Here is a 17500-nt window from a genome sequence, read left to right on the forward strand (position 1 = left end):
GACCGCCACAAGGCGACCGCCACTGGCCCCAAGCGCCAGCCCCGACCGCCACCCCCCGACCGCCACAAGGCGACCGCCACAAGGCGACCGCCACAAGGCGACCGCCACAAGGCGACCGCCACAAGGCGACCGCCACAAGGCGACCGCCACTGGCCCCAAGCGCCAGCCCCGACCGCCACCCCCCGACCGCCACAAGGCGACCGCCACAAGGCGACCGCCACAAGGCGACCGCCACAAGGCGACCGCCACAAGGCGACCGCCACTGGCCCCAAGCGCCAGCCCCGACCGCCACCCCCCGACCGCCACAAGGCGACCGCCACAAGGCGACCGCCACAAGGCGACCGCCACAAGGCGACCGCCACAAGGCGACCGCCACTGGCCCCAAGCGCCAGCCCCGACCGCCACCCCCCGACCGCCACAAGGCGACCGCCACAAGGCGACCGCCACCGGCCCCAAGCGCCAGCCCCGACCGCCACCCCCCGACCGCCACAAGGCGACCGCCACAAGGCGTTAGTGGCCGCGCCCGGTACTTTACTGGACCCTATTTGGCCCGCGGACCGGCCGGCGTCGCTTCCTTGAATGCTTAGCCGCCTTTCGAGCTGCCATGCCGGGCTTGAGTTAGTGGTTTGCGCCCGGTACTTTACTGGACCCTATTTGGCCCGCGGACCGGCCGGCGTCGCTTCCTTGAATGCTTAGCCGCCTTTCGAGCTGCCATGCCGGGCTTGAGTTAGTGGTTTGCGCCCGGTACTCTACGTTAAAAGTCAGGCGGAACGGCTCTGAAGCTCCAGACGGTGCTTCCTTGAATGCTTAGCCGCCTTTCGAGCTGCCATGCCGGGCTTGAGTTAGTGGTTTGCGCCCGGTACTCTACGTTAAAAGTCAGGCGGAACGGCTCTGAAGCTCCAGACGGTGCTTCCTTGAATGCTTAGCCGCCTTTCGAGCTGCCATGCCGGGCTTGAGTTAGTGGTTTGCGCCCGGTACTCTACGTTAAAAGTCAGGCGGAACGGCTCTGAAGCTCCAGACGGTGCTTCCTTGAATGCTTAGCCGCCTTTCGAGCTGCCATGCCGGGCTTGAGTTAGTGGTTTGCGCCCGGTACTCTACGTTAAAAGTCAGGCGGAACGGCTCTGAAGCTCCAGACGGTGCTTCCTTGAATGCTTAGCCGCCTTTCGAGCTGCCATGCCGGGCTTGAGTTAGTGGTTTGCGCCCGGTACTCTACGTTAAAAGTCAGGCGGAACGGCTCTGAAGCTCCAGACGGTGCTTCCTTGAATGCTTAGCCGCCTTTCGAGCTGCCATGCCGGGCTTGAGTTAGTGGTTTGCGCCCGGTACTCTACGTTAAAAGTCAGGCGGAACGGCTCTGAAGCTCCAGACGGTGCTTCCTTGAATGCTTAGCCGCCTTTCGAGCTGCCATGCCGGGCTTGAGTTAGTGGTTTGCGCCCGGTACTCTACGTTAAAAGTCAGGCGGAACGGCTCTGAAGCTCCAGACGGTGCTTCCTTGAATGCTTAGCCGCCTTTCGAGCTGCCATGCCGGGCTTGAGTTAGTGGTTTGCGCCCGGTACTCTACGTTAAAAGTCAGGCGGAACGGCTCTGAAGCTCCAGACGGTGCTTCCTTGAATGCTTAGCCGCCTTTCGAGCTGCCATGCCGGGCTTGAGTTAGTGGTTTGCGCCCGGTACTCTACGTTAAAAGTCAGGCGGAACGGCTCTGAAGCTCCAGACGGTGCTTCCTTGAATGCTTAGCCGCCTTTCGAGCTGCCATGCCGGGCTTGAGTTAGTGGTTTGCGCCCGGTACTCTACGTTAAAAGTCAGGCGGAACGGCTCTGAAGCTCCAGACGGTGCTTCCTTGAATGCTTAGCCGCCTTTCGAGCTGCCATGCCGGGCTTGAGTTAGTGGTTTGCGCCCGGTACTCTACGTTAAAAGTCAGGCGGAACGGCTCTGAAGCTCCAGACGGTGCTTCCTTGAATGCTTAGCCGCCTTTCGAGCTGCCATGCCGGGCTTGAGTTAGTGGTTTGCGCCCGGTACTCTACGTTAAAAGTCAGGCGGAACGGCTCTGAAGCTCCAGACGGTGCTTCCTTGAATGCTTAGCCGCCTTTCGAGCTGCCATGCCCGGCGTGGGTTTCGCGTCCGCGCCCGGTACATTATGGAAGCCAAAAAAAAAAAAAAATTCTAAGTGCGAGTGGGACCGGCCTGGGGGGCTTCCTTGAAAGCCCATCCGCCCTCCGAGCTCTCCCACCGGTCGTGGGTTGGCGTCCGCCACTGCTCAAAGCGAACTTCAAATTATCTGCTTAATAATGTGGAACACCATTCTTAAGTAGTTTTTCCTTAATTTGGGCTCAACTGGCCGGTAATGATCCCCGGTGTCTGAGATTGATCTCAGTGATCCAAAGAGCCCTGACACGTAATACCATCCATGAGTTTAATTGAAAAACAAAAAATGTAATCTTTATGACACATAAATACAATTTGCATAATAATTTGGAACACAGTGTAGACTTCCAGCGGACCGCGCGCGGCTCGGCTGACGGCGCAGCGCGATCTGGTACCGCTGCGCGGGACGAAACACGCCCCGTGCAGAGTTCCAGGCGGCCGGGAAGACATTTAAGCGCTGCCGCTGCAGCTGCGGCGGGGATTTGCCGTCCTCCGGTGGACACGACGAGTAAATACACCAGCAATCGCACTTACACCGTGTTCCAAATTATTATGCAAGTGACATTTATCTCAGATTTTCCTAAATAGTCGATGCAAAATGAGTCAGCATAATTTTCAAGTCATCAACCATTATTTTGATGAATTCTAATTTTATTGAACAAACCTCCGAATGATCACAGAATTTTTAAAAAATAAAAAACTTAAAATGCACTGTTCCACATTATTACGCACAACAGAGTTTTATAACATTTTATAGGTTTTTATGAACTGAAATGCCCATCTTAAGAATTTACAGCATTAGGAGGTCATATTTACTGAAATCAAAAGCTATTTCAAAGAAAAGACAAACAAGTTACATTTTAACATAGGACCCTTTATTTCAATAAAAAACAAAGTTACATTTTAACATAGGACCCTTTGTTCAACAGCAGCTTCACGATTCTTCCATCCACTGAACTTGTGAGTTTTTGTACAGTTTCTGGTTGAATTTCTTGGCAGGATCTAAGAATAGCCTGCCAGAGCTGCTCTTTGGAATTGAACTGCCTCCCACCTTCGTAGATTTTCTGCTTGACGATGCTCCACAAGTTTTCAATAGGATTGAGGTCAGGGGAGCATGGGGGCCACACCATCAGTTTCTCTCCCTTTATTCCCATAGATGCCAAAGACGTTGACGTATTTCTTGCAGCATGAGACGGTGCATTGTCATGCATGAAGATGATCTTTTGACGGAAAGCACGGTTCTTCCTGTTGTACCATGGACAGAAGTGTTGAGTCAGAAATTCCACGTAGTTAACAGACGTAATTTTGACGCCTTCAGGGACCCTAAAGGGGCCAAGCAGCTCTCTCCCCATGATTCCGGCCCAAAACATCACTCCGCCACCTCCCTGCTGACGCCGCAGCCTTGTTGGGCTATCGTGGCCGTCCACCAACCATCCACGACTCCATCCATCTGTAAAGTCAAGTCAAATCAAGTTTATTTGTATAGCCCTAAATCACAAGCAGTCTCAAAGGGCTTCACATAGACAGAAATTGACAATTATTCTCAAAGCATCCCCTGAGCTCTCAAAAGTGCAAGGAAAAACTTAAAAAACCCTACCTGGCCCATCCAAGGTGGCACGGCACTCGTCGGTGAACAGGACTGTCTGAAAATTTGTCTTCATGTAAGTCTGGGCCCACTGCAGCCGTTTCTGCTTGTTCGCGTTGTTCAGGGGTGGCCGAATGGAGGGTTTCCGCACAACTGCAAGCCTCTGGAGGATCCTGCACCTCGTCGTTCGTGGGACTTCACTGGCACCAGCAGCGTCGAATATTTGTTTGCTCGTCTTTAGTGGCATGCTTGCAGCCGCCCTCTTGATTCGATTTGTTTGTCTTGCAGAAACCTTCCTTGTCGTGCCTTTGTCTGCACGAACGCGCGTTTGCTCCGAATCAGCGACGAATTTCTTCAAAGTTCGATGGTCGCGCTTAAGCTTTCGTGCAATATCGAATGTCTGCATACCTTGTCCAAGGCATCGAACGATTTCACGCTTCTCGACAGCAGAGAGATCCTTTTTCCTCCCCATGGTTGAACGAAATGGCCGAACGCTTAAAAACGCGGAACTTAAATAGACTTGTTAATTACTACAATTGCGCTCACCTGGCAGACTACCATGGACTGTACCATGACTGAGGGTGATTTCAGTACTTGAAAAACAAAAAATGTAATCTTTATGACACTTAAATACATTTTGCATAATAATTTGGAACACGGGACCGTGTTCCAAATTATTATGCAAAGGATATTTATCTCAGATTTTCCTAAATAGCTTCCTTGAAATGTTACCCGGCTTTTGAGCTCTCCTGCCGGGCGTGGGTTTGCGTCAGCGCCCGGTAACATTATGGAAGCTAAAAGAAAGAAAAAAGAAACAAATCTAAGTGCGATTGCTGGTGTCTAAATACATTTTGCATAATAATTTGGAACACGGGACCGTGTTCCAAATTATTATGCAAGTGATATTTATCTCAGATTTTCCTAAATAGCTTTACTCGTCGTGCCGACCGGAGGGAGGCCACTCCCCGCCGCAGCTGAACAGTCATCCCGGCCTAGTGGAGGTCTGCGCAGGGGGGGTCTTCCTTGAAATGTTACCCGGCTTTTGAGCTCTCCTGTCCGGCGTGGGTTTGCGTCAGCGGCCGGTGTCATTTACTCGTCGTGCCGACCGGAGGGAGGCCACTCCCCGCCACAGCTGAACAGTCATCCCGGCCTAGTGGAGGTCTGCGCAGGGGGGGTCTTCCTTGAAATGTTACCCGGCTTTTGAGCTCTCCTGTCCGGCGTGGGTTTGCGTCAGCGGCCGGTGTCATTTACTCGTCGTGCCGACCGGAGGGAGGCCACTCCCCGCCACAGCTGAACAGTCATCCCGGCCTAGTGGAGGTCTGCGCAGGGGGGGTCTTCCTTGAAATGTTACCCGGCTTTTGAGCTCTCCTGCCGGGCGTGGGTTTGCGTCAGCGCCCGGTAACATTATGGAAGCTAAAAGAAAGAAAAAAGAAACAAATCTAAGTGCGATTGCTGGTGTCTAAATACATTTTGCATAATAATTTGGAACACGGGACCGTGTTCCAAATTATTATGCAAGTGATATTTATCTCAGATTTTCCTAAATAGCTTTACTCGTCGTGCCGACCGGAGGGAGGCCACTCCCCGCCACAGCTGAACAGTCATCCCGGCCTAGTGGAGGTCTGCGCAGGGGGGGTCTTCCTTGAAATGTTACCCGGCTTTTGAGCTCTCCTGTCCGGCGTGGGTTTGCGTCAGCGGCCGGTGTCATTTACTCGTCGTGCCGACCGGAGGGAGGCCACTCCCCGCCACAGCTGAACAGTCATCCCGGCCTAGTGGAGGTCTGCGCAGGGGGGGTCTTCCTTGAAATGTTACCCGGCTTTTGAGCTCTCCTGTCCGGCGTGGGTTTGCGTCAGCGGCCGGTGTCATTTACTCGTCGTGCCGACCGGAGGGAGGCCACTCCCCGCCACAGCTGAACAGTCATCCCGGCCTAGTGGAGGTCTGCGCAGGGGGGGTCTTCCTTGAAATGTTACCCGGCTTTTGAGCTCTCCTGCCGGGCGTGGGTTTGCGTCAGCGCCCGGTAACATTATGGAAGCTAAAAGAAAGAAAAAAGAAACAAATCTAAGTGCGATTGCTGGTGTCTAAATACATTTTGCATAATAATTTGGAACACGGGACCGTGTTCCAAATTATTATGCAAGTGATATTTATCTCAGATTTTCCTAAATAGCTTTACTCGTCGTGCCGACCGGAGGGAGGCCACTCCCCGCCACAGCTGAACAGTCATCCCGGCCTAGTGGAGGTCTGCGCAGGGGGGGTCTTCCTTGAAATGTTACCCGGCTTTTGAGCTCTCCTGTCCGGCGTGGGTTTGCGTCAGCGGCCGGTGTCATTTACTCGTCGTGCCGACCGGAGGGAGGCCACTCCCCGCCACAGCTGAACAGTCATCCCGGCCTAGTGGAGGTCTGCGCAGGGGGGGTCTTCCTTGAAATGTTACCCGGCTTTTGAGCTCTCCTGTCCGGCGTGGGTTTGCGTCAGCGGCCGGTGTCATTTACTCGTCGTGCCGACCGGAGGGAGGCCACTCCCCGCCACAGCTGAACAGTCATCCCGGCCTAGTGGAGGTCTGCGCAGGGGGGGTCTTCCTTGAAATGTTACCCGGCTTTTGAGCTCTCCTGCCGGGCGTGGGTTTGCGTCAGCGCCCGGTAACATTATGGAAGCTAAAAGAAAGAAAAAAGAAACAAATCTAAGTGCGATTGCTGGTGTCTAAATACATTTTGCATAATAATTTGGAACACGGGACCGTGTTCCAAATTATTATGCAAGTGATATTTATCTCAGATTTTCCTAAATAGCTTTACTCGTCGTGCCGACCGGAGGGAGGCCACTCCCCGCCACAGCTGAACAGTCATCCCGGCCTAGTGGAGGTCTGCGCAGGGGGGGTCTTCCTTGAAATGTTACCCGGCTTTTGAGCTCTCCTGTCCGGCGTGGGTTTGCGTCAGCGGCCGGTGTCATTTACTCGTCGTGCCGACCGGAGGGAGGCCACTCCCCGCCACAGCTGAACAGTCATCCCGGCCTAGTGGAGGTCTGCGCAGGGGGGGTCTTCCTTGAAATGTTACCCGGCTTTTGAGCTCTCCTGTCCGGCGTGGGTTTGCGTCAGCGGCCGGTGTCATTTACTCGTCGTGCCGACCGGAGGGAGGCCACTCCCCGCCACAGCTGAACAGTCATCCCGGCCTAGTGGAGGTCTGCGCAGGGGGGGTCTTCCTTGAAATGTTACCCGGCTTTTGAGCTCTCCTGTCCGGCGTGGGTTTGCGTCAGCGGCCGGTGTCATTTACTCGTCGTGCCGACCGGAGGGAGGCCACTCCCCGCCACAGCTGAACAGTCATCCCGGCCTAGTGGAGGTCTGCGCAGGGGGGGTCTTCCTTGAAATGTTACCCGGCTTTTGAGCTCTCCTGTCCGGCGTGGGTTTGCGTCAGCGGCCGGTGTCATTTACTCGTCGTGCCGACCGGAGGGAGGCCACTCCCCGCCACAGCTGAACAGTCATCCCGGCCTAGTGGAGGTCTGCGCAGGGGGGGTCTTCCTTGAAATGTTACCCGGCTTTTGAGCTCTCCTGTCCGGCGTGGGTTTGCGTCAGCGGCCGGTGTCATTTACTCGTCGTGCCGACCGGAGGGAGGCCACTCCCCGCCACAGCTGAACAGTCATCCCGGCCTAGTGGAGGTCTGCGCAGGGGGGGTCTTCCTTGAAATGTTACCCGGCTTTTGAGCTCTCCTGTCCGGCGTGGGTTTGCGTCAGCGGCCGGTGTCATTTACTCGTCGTGCCGACCGGAGGGAGGCCACTCCCCGCCACAGCTGAACAGTCATCCCGGCCTAGTGGAGGTCTGCGCAGGGGGGGTCTTCCTTGAAATGTTACCCGGCTTTTGAGCTCTCCTGTCCGGCGTGGGTTTGCGTCAGCGGCCGGTGTCATTTACTCGTCGTGCCGACCGGAGGGAGGCCACTCCCCGCCACAGCTGAACAGTCATCCCGGCCTAGTGGAGGTCTGCGCAGGGGGGGTCTTCCTTGAAATGTTACCCGGCTTTTGAGCTCTCCTGTCCGGCGTGGGTTTGCGTCAGCGGCCGGTGTCATTTACTCGTCGTGCCGACCGGAGGGAGGCCACTCCCCGCCACAGCTGAACAGTCATCCCGGCCTAGTGGAGGTCTGCGCAGGGGGGGTCTTCCTTGAAATGTTACCCGGCTTTTGAGCTCTCCTGTCCGGCGTGGGTTTGCGTCAGCGGCCGGTGTCATTTACTCGTCGTGCCGACCGGAGGGAGGCCACTCCCCGCCACAGCTGAACAGTCATCCCGGCCTAGTGGAGGTCTGCGCAGGGGGGGTCTTCCTTGAAATGTTACCCGGCTTTTGAGCTCTCCTGTCCGGCGTGGGTTTGCGTCAGCGGCCGGTGTCATTTACTCGTCGTGCCGACCGGAGGGAGGCCACTCCCCGCCACAGCTGAACAGTCATCCCGGCCTAGTGGAGGTCTGCGCAGGGGGGGTCTTCCTTGAAATGTTACCCGGCTTTTGAGCTCTCCTGTCCGGCGTGGGTTTGCGTCAGCGGCCGGTGTCATTTACTCGTCGTGCCGACCGGAGGGAGGCCACTCCCCGCCACAGCTGAACAGTCATCCCGGCCTAGTGGAGGTCTGCGCAGGGGGGGTCTTCCTTGAAATGTTACCCGGCTTTTGAGCTCTCCTGTCCGGCGTGGGTTTGCGTCAGCGGCCGGTGTCATTTACTCGTCGTGCCGACCGGAGGGAGGCCACTCCCCGCCACAGCTGAACAGTCATCCCGGCCTAGTGGAGGTCTGAGCAGGGGGGGTCTTCCTTGAAATGTTACCCGGCTTTTGAGCTCTCCTGTCCGGCGTGGGTTTGCGTCAGCGGCCGGTGTCATTTACTCGTCGTGTCCACCGGAGGGAGGCCACTCCCCGCCGCAGCTGCAGCGGCAGCTTTGAAACGTCATCCCGGCCCCCTGGAACTGTGCGCGGGGGGGGCGATGCGTCCCGTGCGAGGTACCAGGTCGCGCTGCGCCGTCTGCCTGGCCGCTTTGGGCCCGCTGGAAGTCTATTAAAGCTCCGCGATCTCCGCCTCGGTGCTTAAAAAGCGTCCATCCGCTCTCCTGGAGCTTCTTTCGGTCATCTCGTCCGCGTGCACGGCCTGCCGGTGGCACCGGCTGGAGCTCCGCAAAAAGCTCCATTTCTGTTAAAAATGCTTAGCCGCGTCCCTGGAAGCCCAATCGGGCGTAGAAAGTGAGGGGGAAGGCCCCCAAAGCACCGGCTGGAAGTCCCAAAAAAGCTCCATGATTGGTCAATAATGCTTAGCCGCCTCCCTGGAAGCCTAATCGGGCATAAAAAGCTAGGCGGAACGGCCCCAAAGCTCCACACGGAAGTCCCAAAAAAGCTCCATGATTGGTCAATAATGCTTAGCCGCCTCCCTGGAAGCCTAACCGGGCATAAAAAGCTAGGCGGAACGGCCCCAAAGCTCCACACGGAAGTCCCAAAAAAGCTCCATGATTGGTCAATAATGCTTAGCCGCCTCCCTGGAAGCCTAATCGGGCATAAAAAGCTAGGCGGAACGGCCCCAAAGCTCCACACGGAAGTCCCAAAAAAGCTCCATGATTGGTCAATAATGCTTAGCCGCCTCCCTGGAAGCCTAATCGGGCATAAAAAGCTAGGCGGAACGGCCCCAAAGCTCCACACGGAAGTCCCAAAAAAGCTCCATGATTGGTCAATAATGCTTAGCCGCCTCCCTGGAAGCCTAATCGGGCATAAAAAGTTAGGCGGAACGGCCCCAAAGCTCCACACGGAAGTCCCAAAAAAGCTCCATGATTGGTCAATAATGCTTAGCCGCCTCCCTGGAAGCCTAATCGGGCATAAAAAGCTAGGCGGAACGGCCCCAAAGCTCCACACGGAAGTCCCAAAAAAGCTCCATGATTGGTCAATAATGCTTAGCCGCCTCCCTGGAAGCCTAATCGGGCATAAAAAGTTAGGCGGAACGGCCCCAAAGCTCCACACGGAAGTCCCAAAAAAGCTCCATGATTGGTCAATAATGCTTAGCCGCCTCCCTGGAAGCCTAATCGGGCATAAAAAGCTAGGCGGAACGGCCCCAAAGCTCCACACGGAAGTCCCAAAAAAGCTCCATGATTGGTCAATAATGCTTAGCCGCCTCCCTGGAAGCCTAATCGGGCATAAAAAGTTAGGCGGAACGGCCCCAAAGCTCCACACGGAAGTCCGAAAAAAGCTCAAAAATTTTCTAAGTGCCAACGGCTCATTCGCCGTAATGTGTCCGCTCCGCGCTGGTTCCCCGGTCGGCCGCGAATAGCGCAAAATCAGCCTCACGGAAGTTCGAAAAAAGCTCAAAAATTTTCTAAGTGCCAACGGCTCATTCGCCGTAATGTGTCCGCTCCGCGCTGGTTCCCCGGTCGGCCGCGAATAGCGCAAAATCAGCCTCACGGAAGTTCGAAAAAAGCTCAAAAATTTTCTAAGTGCCAACGGCTCATTCGCCGTAATGTGTCCGCTCCGCGCTGGTTCCCCGGTCGGCCGCGAATAGCGCAAAAATCAGCCTAAGTGCAGTACCAACCTTGGCGTGTTGGTGCGCCAGAGTACGATGAGTTGGTCCCCCTAGTCACTGTACTCATTACCTTTACCCCCTAATCGCAAAATATAGTCAGAACGTATATGCAGAAGACTATTTTTTTCTTTTTTAAAATTTTCTAAGTGCCAGCGGATGCTGGCACACGAACTGTCCGAGCTACGACGGTTCTCCGGTCGGACAGCGAGGGTGAAAAAGCGGTCCTAAAATCACCGAGGGCTGCCGCACAAGTTGTCCGAGTGGCGACGGTTCCCCGGTCGGCCACGAATGTCGAAAATTCGGCCTCTCCACCACGGAGGTCGGTGAGAATTTCAGAATATTTTCTAAGTGCCAACGGCTCTTGCGCCGTAAAGTGTCCGCTTTGCCTGGTTCCCTCGGTCGGCCACGAACGGCGAAAAATCAGCCTCTCCTTCTGGAGCTCGCCTAAGTGCCAACGGCTCTTGCGCCGTAATGTGTCCGCTTTGCCTGGTTCCCTCGGTCGGCCACAAATAGCGAAAAATCAGCCTCTCATTCTGGAGCTCGTGCCAACTTTGGCGAATATTTTCTAAGTGCCAACGGCTCTTGCGCCGTAATGTGTCCGCTTTGCCTGGTTCCCTCGGTCGGCCACAAATAGCGAAAAAATCAGCCTCTCCTTCTGGAGCTCGCCTAAGTGCCAACGGCTCTTGCGCCGTAATGTGTCCGCTTTGTCTGGTTCCCTCGGTCGGCCACAAACGGCGAAAAATCAGCCTCTCATTCTGGAGCTCGTGCCAACTTTGGCGAATATTTTCTAAGTGCCAACGGCTCTTGCGCCGTAATGTGTCCGCTTTGCCTGGTTCCCTCGGTCGGCCACAAATAGCGAAAAAATCAGCCTCTCCTTCTGGAGCTCGCCTAAGTGCCAACGGCTCTTGCGCCGTAATGTGTCCGCTTTGTCTGGTTCCCTCGGTCGGCCACAAACGGCGAAAAATCAGCCTCTCATTCTGGAGCTCGTGCCAACTTTGGCGAATATTTTCTAAGTGCCAACGGCTCTTGCGCCGTAATGTGTCCGCTTTGCCTGGTTCCCTCGGTCGGCCACAAATAGCGAAAAATCAGCCTCTCCTTCTGGAGCTCGCCTAAGTGCCAACGGCTCTTGCGCCGTAATGTGTCCGCTTTGCCTGGTTCCCTCGGTCGGCCACAAATAGCGAAAAATCAGCCTCTCCTTCTGGAGCTCGTGCCAACTTTGGCGAATATTTTCTAAGTGCCAACGGCTCTTGCGCCGTAATGTGTCCGCTTTGCCTGGTTCCCTCGGTCGGCCACAAATAGCGAAAAAATCAGCCTCTCCTTCTGGAGCTCGCCTAAGTGCCAACGGCTCTTGCGCCGTAATGTGTCCGCTTTGTCTGGTTCCCTCGGTCGGCCACAAACGGCGAAAAATCAGCCTCTCATTCTGGAGCTCGTGCCAACTTTGGCGAATATTTTCTAAGTGCCAACGGCTCTTGCGCCGTAATGTGTCCGCTTTGCCTGGTTCCCTCGGTCGGCCACGAACGGCGAAAAATCAGCCTCTCCTTCTGGAGCTCGCCTAAGTGCCAACGGCTCTTGCGCCGTAATGTGTCCGCTTTGTCTGGTTCCCTCGGTCGGCCACAAACGGCGAAAAATCAGCCTCTCATTCTGGAGCTCGTGCCAACTTTGGCGAATATTTTCTAAGTGCCAACGGCTCTTGCGCCGTAATGTGTCCGCTTTGCCTGGTTCCCTCGGTCGGCCACGAACGGCGAAAAATCAGCCTCTCCTTCTGGAGCTCGCCTAAGTGCCAACGGCTCTTGCGCCGTAATGTGTCCGCTTTGCCTGGTTCCCTCGGTCGGCCACAAATAGCGAAAAATCAGCCTCTCCTTCTGGAGCTCGTGCCAACTTTGGCGAATATTTTCTAAGTGCCAACGGCTCTTGCGCCGTAATGTGTCCGCTTTGCCTGGTTCCCTCGGTCGGCCACAAATAGCGAAAAACCAGCCTCTCCTTCTGGAGCTCGCCTAAGTGCCAACGGCTCTTGCGCCGTAATGTGTCCGCTTTGTCTGGTTCCCTCGGTCGGCCACAAACGGCGAAAAATCAGCCTCTCATTCTGGAGCTCGTGCCAACTTTGGCGAATATTTTCTAAGTGCCAACGGCTCTTGCGCCGTAATGTGTCCGCTTTGCCTGGTTCCCTCGGTCGGCCACAAATAGCGAAAAAATCAGCCTCTCCTTCTGGAGCTCGCCTAAGTGCCAACGGCTCTTGCGCCGTAATGTGTCCGCTTTGCCTGGTTCCCTCGGTCGGCCACAAACGGCGAAAAATCAGCCTCTCATTCTGGAGCTCGTGCCAACTTTGGCGAATATTTTCTAAGTGCCAACGGCTCTTGCGCCGTAATGTGTCCGCTTTGCCTGGTTCCCTCGGTCGGCCACAAATAGCGAAAAACCAGCCTCTCCTTCTGGAGCTCGCCTAAGTGCCAACGGCTCTTGCGCCGTAATGTGTCCGCTTTGTCTGGTTCCCTCGGTCGGCCACAAACGGCGAAAAATCAGCCTCTCATTCTGGAGCTCGTGCCAACTTTGGCGAATATTTTCTAAGTGCCAACGGCTCTTGCGCCGTAATGTGTCCGCTTTGCCTGGTTCCCTCGGTCGGCCACAAATAGCGAAAAAATCAGCCTCTCCTTCTGGAGCTCGCCTAAGTGCCAACGGCTCTTGCGCCGTAATGTGTCCGCTTTGCCTGGTTCCCTCGGTCGGCCACAAACGGCGAAAAATCAGCCTCTCATTCTGGAGCTCGTGCCAACTTTGGCGAATATTTTCTAAGTGCCAACGGCTCTTGCGCCGTAATGTGTCCGCTTTGCCTGGTTCCCTCGGTCGGCCACAAATAGCGAAAAAATCAGCCTCTCCTTCTGGAGCTCGCCTAAGTGCCAACGGCTCTTGCGCCGTAATGTGTCCGCTTTGTCTGGTTCCCTCGGTCGGCCACAAACGGCGAAAAATCAGCCTCTCATTCTGGAGCTCGTGCCAACTTTGGCGAATATTTTCTAAGTGCCAACGGCTCTTGCGCCGTAATGTGTCCGCTTTGCCTGGTTCCCTCGGTCGGCCACAAATAGCGAAAAAATCAGCCTCTCCTTCTGGAGCTCGCCTAAGTGCCAACGGCTCTTGCGCCGTAATGTGTCCGCTTTGCCTGGTTCCCTCGGTCGGCCACAAACGGCGAAAAATCAGCCTCTCATTCTGGAGCTCGTGCCAACTTTGGCGAATATTTTCTAAGTGCCAACGGCTCTTGCGCCGTAATGTGTCCGCTTTGCCTGGTTCCCTCGGTCGGACCACGAACGGCGAAAAACCAGCCTCTCCTTCTGGAGCTCGCCTAAGTGCCAACGGCTCTTGCGCCGTAATGTGTCCGCTTTGCCTGGTTCCCTCGGTCGGCCACAAACGGCGAAAAATCAGCCTCTCCTTCTGGAGCTCGCCTAAGTGCCAACGGCTCTTGCGCCGTAATGTGTCCGCTTTGCCTGGTTCCCTCGGTCGGCCACAAATAGCGAAAAACCAGCCTCTCCTTCTGGAGCTCGCCTAAGTGCCAACGGCTCTTGCGCCGTAATGTGTCCGCTTTGCCTGGTTCCCTCGGTCGGCCACAAACGGCGAAAAATCAGCCTCTCCTTCTGGAGCTCGCCTAAGTGCCAACGGCTCTTGCGCCGTAATGTGTCCGCTTTGCCTGGTTCCCTCGGTCGGCCACAAATAGCGAAAAACCAGCCTCTCCTTCTGGAGCTCGCCTAAGTGCCAACGGCTCTTGCGCCGTAATGTGTCCGCTTTGCCTGGTTCCCTCGGTCGGCCACAAACGGCGAAAAATCAGCCTCTCCTTCTGGAGCTCGCCTAAGTGCCAACGGCTCTTGCGCCGTAATGTGTCCGCTTTGCCTGGTTCCCTCGGTCGGCCACAAATAGCGAAAAACCAGCCTCTCCTTCTGGAGCTCGCCTAAGTGCCAACGGCTCTTGCGCCGTAATGTGTCCGCTTTGCCTGGTTCCCTCGGTCGGCCACAAACGGCGAAAAATCAGCCTCTCCTTCTGGAGCTCGCCTAAGTGCCAACGGCTCTTGCGCCGTAATGTGTCCGCTTTGCCTGGTTCCCTCGGTCGGCCACAAATAGCGAAAAACCAGCCTCTCCTTCTGGAGCTCGCCTAAGTGCCAACGGCTCTTGCGCCGTAATGTGTCCGCTTTGCCTGGTTCCCTCGGTCGGCCACAAACGGCGAAAAATCAGCCTCTCCTTCTGGAGCTCGCCTAAGTGCCAACGGCTCTTGCGCCGTAATGTGTCCGCTTTGCCTGGTTCCCTCGGTCGGCCACAAATAGCGAAAAACCAGCCTCTCCTTCTGGAGCTCGCCTAAGTGCCAACGGCTCTTGCGCCGTAATGTGTCCGCTTTGCCTGGTTCCCTCGGTCGGCCACAAACGGCGAAAAATCAGCCTCTCCTTCTGGAGCTCGCCTAAGTGCCAACGGCTCTTGCGCCGTAATGTGTCCGCTTTGCCTGGTTCCCTCGGTCGGCCACAAATAGCGAAAAACCAGCCTCTCCTTCTGGAGCTCGCGCCAACTTTGTCAAAAAATTTCTAAGTGCCAACGGCTCTTGCGCCGTAAAGTGTCCGCTTTGCCTGGTTCCCTCGGTCGGCCACAAATAGCGAAAAATCAGCCTCTCCTTCTGGAGCTCGCCTAAGTGCCAACGGCTCTTGCGCCGTAATGTGTCCGCTTTGCCTGGTTCCCTCGGTCGGCCACAAATAGCGAAAAACCAGCCTCTCCTTCTGGAGCTCGCCTAAGTGCCAACGGCTCTTGCGCCGTAATGTGTCCGCTTTGCCTGGTTCCCTCGGTCGGCCACAAATAGCGAAAAATCAGCCTCTCCTTCTGGAGCTCGCCTAAGTGCCAACGGCTCTTGCGCCGTAATGTGTCCGCTTTGCCTGGTTCCCTCGGTCGGCCACAAATAGCGAAAAACCAGCCTCTCCTTCTGGAGCTCGCGCCAACTTTGTCAAAAAATTTCTAAGTGCCAACGGCTCTTGCGCCGTAAAGTGTCCGCTTTGCCTGGTTCCCTCGGTCGGCCACAAATAGCGAAAAATCAGCCTCTCCTTCTGGAGCTCGTGCCAACTTTGGCGAATATTTTCTAAGTGCCAACGGCTCTTGCGCCGTAATGTGTCCGCTTTGCCTGGTTCCCTCGGTCGGCCACAAATAGCGAAAAATCAGCCTCTCCTTCTGGAGCTCGCCTAAGTGCCAACGGCTCTTGCGCCGTAAAGTGTCCGCTTTGTCTGGTTCCCTCGGTCGGCCACAAACGGCGAAAAATCAGCCTCTCCTTCTGGAGCTCGTGCCAACTTTGGCGAATATTTTCTAAGTGCCAACGGCTCTTGCGCCGTAAAGTGTCCGCTTTGTCTGGTTCCCTCGGTCGGCCACAAATAGCGAAAAATCAGCCTCTCCTTCTGGAGCTCGCGCAAGTGCCAACGGCTCTTGCGCCGTAAAGTGTCCGCTTTGTCTGGTTCCCTCGGTCGGCCACAAATAGCGAAAAATCAGCCTCTCCTTCTGGAGCTCGTGCCAACTTTGGCGAATATTTTCTAAGTGCCAACGGCTCTTGCGCCGTAATGTGTCCGCTTTGTCTGGTTCCCTCGGTCGGCCACAAATAGCGAAAAATCAGCCTCTCCTTCTGGAGCTCGCGCAAGTGCCAACGGCTCTTGCGCCGTAAAGTGTCCGCTTTGTCTGGTTCCCTCGGTCGGCCACAAATAGCGAAAAATCAGCCTCTCCTTCTGGAGCTCGTGCCAACTTTGGCGAATATTTTCTAAGTGCCAACGGCTCTTGCGCCGTAATGTGTCCGCTTTGTCTGGTTCCCTCGGTCGGCCACAAATAGCGAAAAATCAGCCTCTCCTTCTGGAGCTCGCGCAAGTGCCAACGGCTCTTGCGCCGTAAAGTGTCCGCTTTGTCTGGTTCCCTCGGTCGGCCACAAATAGCGAAAAATCAGCCTCTCCTTCTGGAGCTCGTGCCAACTTTGGCGAATATTTTCTAAGTGCCAACGGCTCTTGCGCCGTAATGTGTCCGCTTTGTCTGGTTCCCTCGGTCGGCCACAAATAGCGAAAAATCAGCCTCTCCTTCTGGAGCTCGCGCAAGTGCCAACGGCTCTTGCGCCGTAAAGTGTCCGCTTTGTCTGGTTCCCTCGGTCGGCCACAAATAGCGAAAAATCAGCCTCTCCTTCTGGAGCTCGTGCCAACTTTGGCGAATATTTTCTAAGTGCCAACGGCTCTTGCGCCGTAATGTGTCCGCTTTGTCTGGTTCCCTCGGTCGGCCACAAATAGCGAAAAATCAGCCTCTCCTTCTGGAGCTCGTGCCAACTTTGGCGAATATTTTCTAAGTGCCAACGGCTCTTGCGCCGTAAAGTGTCCGCTTTGCCTGGTTCCCTCGGTCGGCCACAAATAGCGAAAAATCAGCCTCTCCTTCTGGAGCTCGCGCCAACTTTGTCAAAAAATTTCTAAGTGCCAACGGCTCTTGCGCCGTAAAGTGTCCGCTTTGCCTGGTTCCCTCGGTCGGCCACAAATAGCGAAAAATCAGCCTCTCCTTCTGGAGCTCGCGCCAACTTTGTCGAAAAATTTCTAAGTGCCAACGGCTCTTGCGCCGTAAAGTGTCCGCTTTGTCTGGTTCCCTCGGTCGGCCGCAAATAGCGAAAAATCAGCCTCTCGCCCGTCAGGTACCAGGCGTTGGGGTACCAGGGGTAAGTGCAGTACCAGCTTTGGTCTGTTGGTGCGCCAGAGTACGATGAGTTGGTCCCCCTAGTCACTGTACTCATTACCTTTACCCCCAAATCGCAAAATATAGTCAGAACGAGTGTGGGGAACACAAGTTTTGGCCCCGAGAACCAGGCGGCTGGTGTCTCTAGCGATGTGTTCCCCCCCAAAAAGTGTTCACATGCTCGGACAGCGAACCTAGGAGCTACCGCAAAGCACTCTGGAAGTGCAAGAGCGAAAAATTTTCTAAGTACAAAAACTCTCGAAAATTTTCAAAGTGTCACAGTGCTCGAAAATTTTCAAAGTGCTACATGCTTTCCATCCAAGGAAGGAATAGTGGAGGACCGGCCGCCTCCTTAAACACAAGCCGGCGGAACGACGGGGAGGACCGGCCGCCTCCTTAAACACAGGCCGGTGGAACGTTTGGCAGAATTCTTCTCGTGGAGGACCGGCCGCCTCCTTAAACACAAGCCGGCGGAACGACGGGGAGGACCGGCCGCCTCCTTAAACACAGGCCGGTGGAACGTTTGGCAGAATTCTTCTCGTGGAGGACCGGCCGCCTCCTTAAAC

This window comes from Syngnathus typhle, unplaced genomic scaffold (assembly GCF_033458585.1).
Source record: "Syngnathus typhle isolate RoL2023-S1 ecotype Sweden unplaced genomic scaffold, RoL_Styp_1.0 HiC_scaffold_161, whole genome shotgun sequence".
Taxonomy (NCBI): Eukaryota; Metazoa; Chordata; class Actinopteri; order Syngnathiformes; family Syngnathidae; genus Syngnathus; species Syngnathus typhle.